Source organism: Panthera leo, chromosome D1 (genome assembly GCF_018350215.1).
Source record: "Panthera leo isolate Ple1 chromosome D1, P.leo_Ple1_pat1.1, whole genome shotgun sequence".
Taxonomy (NCBI): Eukaryota; Metazoa; Chordata; class Mammalia; order Carnivora; family Felidae; genus Panthera; species Panthera leo.
Window position 1 is genome coordinate 91,373,336 of NC_056688.1, and position 7,937 is coordinate 91,381,272.

Consider the following 7,937-nt stretch of genomic DNA (forward strand, 5'->3'; position numbering starts at 1 on the left):
GTGCTGACAGCTCAGAGCTTGGAGCCTTCTTCAGATTCTGTGTCTCCCTCTCTGTCTGCCCCTTCACCGCTCACGCTCTGTCTCTCTGTCTCAAAAATAAATAAACATTTGGGGCGCCTGGGTGGCTCACTCAGTTAATTGTCTGACTTTAGCTCAGGTCATGATCTCACAGTTTGTGAGTTCGAGCCCCACGTTGGGCTCTGTGTTGACAACTTGGAGCCTGGAGCCTGCTTTGGATTCTGTGTCTCCCTCTCTCTCTCTGCCCCTACCCCACTTGTGCTCTGTCCCTCTCTGTTGCTCAAAAATGAAGAAATGTAAATAACATAAACAAACAAACATTAACAGAAACAAAATATTTTTCTTCTAATATTCTAGTGATGAGTTCTGAGAAGACTCCAGTGGGATGAAAATTCCCAGGCAGCAGAAAAGAAGTGCAAATAGATTCAACATACTGGCTGGCAATTTGGCAGTAGGGTATCTAGAGCCTTAGAAATGACCCCATCCTTTAATAATACAGTAATCTGCTTCTTGGAATCTAGCTTAGGAAATAACATGTCTCCAATTTATGATCTAGAATATCGGTAACAGAAAAAATAGGCAGCTATTTTTTGTGAGTGTGAAAAATAAGAAAATAACTAGTACCCAAAAGTGAATAGTTAAATAAGTTATATTACTTCTGAATAATTGGTTACAATAAAGCTTTGTAATGACATTGGAAAATGTTCAGGCTAAGTGAAATGAAGTAGGACACAAAAATATTTATAAAATATGGGCCTATTTACACTATTGACAAAGAAAGAAAAAAAGGATATGATTGTCTGCTTCTGTTCTCTAACATTTTTATTGACTTTTCATAAATGTCAGCATGAAAAATATAACATTTTTTTTAACTCACCAGTATTCCTACCATTGTTCATAGTGTAGAGTTTTATTTATTTATTTAACCATTGATAGTATAATAGATTGGGGAAAAGGAAAGCTTTGTGGACCAATAAAATCTTTAATTGGATGTAAACCAAAGCATTTATTTAATAGGAGATATGAACAGAAACATGAGAAAAGCTAATTCATAATCAGCATAGACCATACTAATTCTCTTCTTTGTTCTCAGACATTGGTGTTTGCAAATCCTACAAGTTACCATCATAGTAAATTGTTACTTGCCTTTTCAAGAAATCACTAGGTGCCATGAACATTTTAGAGAAGCTGTATGATTTTAGTATTTTAATTTTATTTATGAACTTTTCTAGACAGACTAGAGAGGCTTGTCTTTCTCCCCGCCCCAGCTTTATTGAGGTATAATTGATAAATAGAATTATAAGCTATATTTAAAGTGTACAGTGTGATGATATGACTTGAAACACAGTGAAAGGATTCCCACTCACCCCTCAAGTTAACATGTCTTCACCTATTTACAGCTTTTATTTATTTATTTTTTGTGAGGAAATTGAAGTTCTACTTAGACTTTTCTAGGAATTCTAGCTACTTTTGTAGATCTTTTTTTTTTTTTTTCTTCAAATAGGATACTGGCAAAGTTAGACATGGTGGTAGTAAGAAAAAGAAAAATCACTGAGTCTGAGTGATTTTTCAAAATTACAGCTAGGGTAGGTGGTGTGACATTCGCCTGTGTTACTCCTGGTACCTTAACTTTGATCTCTTTCTCGAAAAAAGAGAAAATAAAGACACACAGATCCAAGAATTCAGGAGGACTTCAACTTCCTGAATGCCAGAAAGAATGGTGATTTAGTGACTCTGGTATCAGTGGACTCCATTTGACCAGTAGGAGATTCTGATTTGTTGGAGACGGGCATGCTGTATCTGTGTGAACCAGCATCAGAAACTTTTATTTTGTCTGACAACATATTTTTATTTATTTTATGGATAAGAGCAGTCATCTCAGAATATATCTTAGTGGTATTGGAAATGTATTTTGTATCTTTGGGTTCTGACTGGCTGAAATGAGCTGGTTACCCAAAATGGCCCCATCACACATCAGGGTGGGTAGGAAGATTTCCCCTCGTAGTGTGAGTTCTATAACCTCTGCCACAGATTCCTTTGGGGAGTGATAGATACTGGAAACTACGCATAAGAACCAAAGGGCAAGCCTATGTTTTTTTAGCAGTGAAATGCAGTGTCACAAGTGGGAATCAGGGCTATAGGTTCTTAGTAGGTCTTTAAAGTGAGTTCTAATGCTGTCCTATGATGAACTCGATAAGCAGACTCAGGGCAAGGGGAGCACGATGGCAGTATCAGTAATTGTAAAAATAAGGTCTTGGAGACACTGTTTCCTTTACAAAGAGGTTTAGAATAAAAAAAAAAAATAGTAGATACTGAGTTTGCAAATGTGTTTTGTCGTGGGGCACATACCTCCGAGGTGTCTCTTGTATTTCTGCACAATTATTTTATCAAGAGGCATTGATAGTTCTGCTCCAAACCATCTTTTCAAAGATGTTTTTATAGCTAACAGCTTTCAAAGACAGAGACAGTATCTCCCTTTGGTGCAGAGGACAGATTTGTTACCTGAAGGGCATGATAAAGATAATGTCTCCCTTTGGAGACAGGTTTGCTAGAAGCTTCCAGAGATCTAGATTTCATAAACTCTGGGTCCCTGGTCCTAAACCGCATCTTCTGCCCTACCCCTGTGGGACTTGGGGGCAAGGAGACCAATGTGAGTACGAGGCTCATGCTGCTGGGTCAAGAGTAATAAATACCTTTGCCTTTGACAACACCTGTGAAGCTGTGGCAAGCTGACTGGTTACCTTACATGCAGAGCAAAATTTTAGTCTCAGCAATTTATAGCTTTTAATTTGTGAAGATTGTTTTCTGATTGCAAAAACAGTGTTTTTTTTTGTGCAAGGAATAAGTAGAAAAGATATGTAAGAGGAAAAAAATACATAATCTTACCTAGGGAAGGATAATATTTCGATTTTAGCACAAATTTTAATATTTATCTATATGTACATATAAGTAATATTATATATACTTGTGATTAGCATAAATTGTATTTTGCCTGCTGCTTTTGTCTCCTAAAATTAGGTTGGATATTTCTATGTCATTAAATTTTTAAACATGATTTTGAAAATCTGCTTAAAAATCTCTTTTATTATAACTAAACTATTATTTACTCAATCATTCTCTTTTTGAATATTTAGGTAATTTAGAGCTTTTAGTTATTAAAAATAATAATTCTAGGGGCGCCTGGGTGGCGCAGTCGATTAAGCGTCCGACTTCAGCCAGGTCACGATCTCGCGGTCCGTGAGTTCGAGCCCCGCGTCAGGCTCTGGGCTGATGGCTCGGAGCCTGGAGCCTGTTTCCGATTCTGTGTCTCCCTCTCTCTCTGCCCCTCCCCCGTTCATGCTCTGTCTCTCTCTGTCCCAAAAATAAATAAAAAACGTTGAAAAAAATAATAATAATAATTCTACAATGAACATCTTTTCATACTCATAGTGTGCTTCTCTTCTTTACATGTAAAAAAAAAAAAAAAAATCCAGGGCTCCCTGATGGCTCAGTCAGTTAAGCATCTGACTCTTGATTTCGGCTCAGGTCATGATCTCACAGTCAGTCATGAGATGGAGCCCTGTGTCAGGCTCTGTGCTGACAGTGCAGAGCCTGGTTGGGATTCTCTCCCCTCTCTCTGTACCCCCCAGCTCATGTGTGCTCCCTCTCTCTCTCTCTCTCTCTCTCTCTCTCTCAATATAGATAAGTAAACACTTTTTTTTTAATTGGCAACATAAAACTGCTAGGTCTCAGCAATTTTTCATTTAATATTTTTTTCATGTGTGCTTTGGTTCTCTCTGAGCTGAGCCAGAAGTTCTACAGAATCGGAATGTGCACAGGAGGTGGTTTCTCTCATCCTTAACCTTGTTAGACTTTTAACTGGGTAAATGGCCTTTGTCTTTTACTTCTTTCTCATGCATTCTTCCAGAAGTTTTGATCTGTTTCATAGATTCCACTGAAGTTATACTTTTTACCTTTCAGTTACTGAGTCACACATCAGGGCATGTGACTCCAAATTCTCTCCATTTCTCTGGCCTCTTCAGCAGATTTCACTTCATCCTTTCAAAATAAAGACACATGGATACAGGGTAGTAGATTTACTTCAGAGTTCTGTCAAAATCTATCTTTAGTTCTTGAGTTAGTTCTTAACATTATTAAATAGCTGTCATTAATAGGTTGATTGTAGCACATTTTTCTCCTCATGGCTTTGGAAAGGGTAAGTGGCTTCTTATTCTAGGATTAGTGTCATAATGAATGTACTTTACCAAGTTAAATATTCGTTCTAGATAATACCATCTTCTAGATAATACCATTTCCAGGAGAGTACCTGGAAAGTACTCTCACTTTGTATACCTGTCTGATGTCTGCCACATTCTTTAAAGTACTTCTGTTCCTTCTCTAAGAGAGTTGAGTTGTTATTTTACTAACTGGTGGTACAATATGATGGCTTAGGTATATACCCTAGAGGTGAAGTTTAGGCTCTAGTGGACAGGATCTAATTGTATAGTTGTATCAAATTCAAAACAATGGTCCCTTTGCCTCCTCCCAAATCAGTATGAAGGACTATAGGGTCATGTGGCTGACATCTCTGGGGGTAGCACACCGCTGTTCCATCAGGCACTTACACATAAAGTTTAAAGTAGATTTCCCTCTCTAAGAAGGGATGAGCAGAAAGACAAAGCACCTATTCAGCTTTGCATTTGCATGCTCATATCTGAAAGGAATATAAATGAAGCAAATAATTCAACGACCACAAAAAGAAGTGAATAAAAGCTCTTCTCTTCTCCTGACACCAAAATCATTGTAAAAAAACCTAGCCTTCTGAAATTTCTGTTTGTGGCTTTGTTAAGAGAGTCTGAGTCCTTTTCAGGATTCTAGCTCAGGGAAGATAAATAGCAGAATCAAACAATCAAACAAGATAAATAAATAAAAATAAACAAATGAAAAACTCCTGAGTAAATCATGAGGCTCCAGATTGGGTAAAGCTTTTTTCTCCCAAAGGAATCTTTACTTCCAACATACACTTTACAAATAGAATTTTAAGATTTCTGGCCATTAAAATATAAGGAGTGATGATATTTCATTTTTTTATCCCAACACTCGAAAGACTCTTGCATGTACCAGATTAATGAATAAATGTGAGTTCTGAATCAAGGAATGATGAATGGATGATGGCTGTGTTTTCTTATGAAGATGCAAAATGTGGATGCATATGTCAAAACAAACATTTACACTGGGCAAAGTTAAATTGGCAAGGAAGGCTTTATTCAAGAATATTCCAATAGTGGAAAGAGGCCAGAACTCAGTCTGGCTCAGTTCCATTGAAACAAAAGTTGCAAGGTTGTATTCTCTCCCTCTCTCTCTCTCTCTCTCTCTCTCTCTCTCTCTCCGTTTTTAGCACTAAGGTGAGCTAGTACAGATAGAGGAGGTTGACTAATGGAATGTGTCCACCACATTGAATTTTTCCTGAGTTTGCAAATGATTTTCTGTGTGAGTAGCCTTGCTAACTGGCACCCACTGAACCTAGGCTCCTGCTTTCTTAACAGAGATGTATGATACAGGCTCTAATTTTTCTTGGTGATTACAGGAATTGCTTCCAGATACTTGACAATCTTGGGTCATAAAACTGGCAAGATGATTTAAAAAAAAAAAAAGATTTGCGTATATCTCAAAGGGACAGGGAAATGATTCACAGTTACCAGTTTTCCAAAATAAATGCTCTACCAAAAGGGAAGTTCCTTTGGTCAGGAAGAAGCCTTGAGTTTAATCAAACTGAGGAGAATGTTAAAAGCCACTTTGTCACATGCATCTTCTTAATTTGATAGAAATTGATTATGAGGGAAAAATTTCTTCCTGTCCAAATGTATGAGAACTGGTAACTATTTTTGTTATATGAGTATCCTGGGTGGGTCAAATATGAGAATTTCATTACATGCATTCAGTGAGAAATAAAATACACCTCTTACTTTGTCACAGTGGGTTTGCTGGCAGAACACAGGTGTCATGAAAACCACTTGTAAACCTACACCAAAACGGGAAGGGAAAGGAATCATATCAACATCATTGTCATTAGACATGGAGACTTGGGCAAGTCTACCACTACTGGTCATCTGATCTATAAATGTGGTGGGCTTGACAAACTATCCAAAAATTCAAGAAGGAGGCTGCTGAAGTAAGAAAGGGCTCCTTCGAGCATGCCTGTGTCTTGGATAAACTTATATCAACATCATTGTCATTAGACATGGAGACTTGGGCAAGTCTACCACTACTGGTCATCTGATCTATAAATGTGGTGGGCTTGACAAACTATCCAAAAATTCAAGAAGGAGGCTGCTGAAGTAAGAAAGGGCTCCTTCGAGCATGCCTGTGTCTTGGATAAACTTATATCAACATCATTGTCATTAGACATGGAGACTTGGGCAAGTCTACCACTACTGGTCATCTGATCTATAAATGTGGTGGGCTTGACAAACTATCCAAAAATTCAAGAAGGAGGCTGCTGAAGTAAGAAAGGTCTCCTTCGAGCATGCCTGTGTCTTGGATAAACTGAAAGCTGAATGCAGCATCACCATTGATAGCTCTCTGTGGAAATTCAAGACTGGCCAAGTGTTTTGTGACCATCACTGATGCCCCAAGACACAGATACTTTCTATCAGAAATGTGATTACAGGCACCTCTAGGCTGGCTGTGCTGTCCTGATTGTTGCTGCTGGTGTTCGTGAATTTTAAGCCAGTATCTCCAAGAATGGGCAGACCCATGAGCATGACCTTCTGGTTTACACACTCCGTGTGCAACAACTCATTGTTGGTGTTAACCAAATGGATTGCAGTGAGCCACTCTACTGCCAGAAAATATACAAGGAATTCATGAAGGAAGTCAGCAGCTACGTTAAGAAAATTGGTTACAACTGTCACACAGTAGTATTTGTGCCAGTTTCTGGTTGGAATGGTGACAACATGCTGGAGCTAAGTGCTAACATGCTTTGGTCCAAGGGATAGAAAGTCACCTGTAAGGATGGCAGTGCTAGTGGAACCATGCTGCTTGAAGCTTTGAATTGCATTCTGTCACCAACTCATCCAACTGACAAGCCCTTGTGTCTGCCCCTCCAGGACATCTGCAAAATTGCATTGATATTGTCCCTGTGGGCTGAGTGGACACCGGTGTTCTTAAACCTAGAATGGTGGTCACCTTTATTACAACTGAAGTAAAGTCTGTTGAAAGCAACCATGGAGCTTTGAGTGAGGCTCTTTTGGGGACAGTGTGTGCTTCAGTGTCAAGAATGTATCTGTCGAAGATGTTTATTGTGGCAATGTAGCTGGTGACAGCAAAAATGACCCACCAATGAAGCGGCTGGCTTCATGGCTCAGGTGATTGTCCTGAACCGTCCGGGCCACATCAGTGCTGGATATGCTGGATATGCACCCGTGCCGGGTTGTCCTGCAGCTCACAAATCTTGCATGTTTGCTGAGCTGAAGGAGAAGATTGATCCTCGTTTTTGGAATAAGCTGGAAGATGGCCCCAAGTTCTTGAAATCTGGTGATGATGCCATCTTTGATATGGTTCCTGGCAAGCCTGTGCATGTTGAGAGCTTCTCTACCTGTCCTCCTCTGGGCTGTTTTACTGTTTGTGACATGAGATAGATAGTCACTGTGGGTGTCATCAAAGCAGTGGACAACAAGGCAGCTGGAGCTGGCAAGGGCACCAAGCCTGCCTAGAGAGCTCAGAAGGTTAGATGAATGTTGTCTCCAATATCTGCTACCCCAGGCTTAATCAGTGGAGGGAGAAAGGTCTCAGAACTGTTTGTGTTAATTAGCCATTTAAGTTTAAAGTAAAAGACTGTGAATGATCACAGTATGTTATAGAGCCTTCAGAAGGAAAGGAGAAGGTTCTGTGGACCGTTTGTGTGTGTGTGTGTGTGTGTGTGTGTGTCTATGTGGCCA

At 39.2% G+C, this 7,937-nt stretch overlaps 1 pseudogene; it reads left to right on the top strand.

Annotated features, from left to right (window-relative positions):
- LOC122201277 overlaps window positions 1-7,637 on the top strand; it is a 50,089-nt pseudogene extending 42,452 nt beyond the window's left edge.
- Window positions 7,638-7,937: the final 300 nt, after the last annotated feature.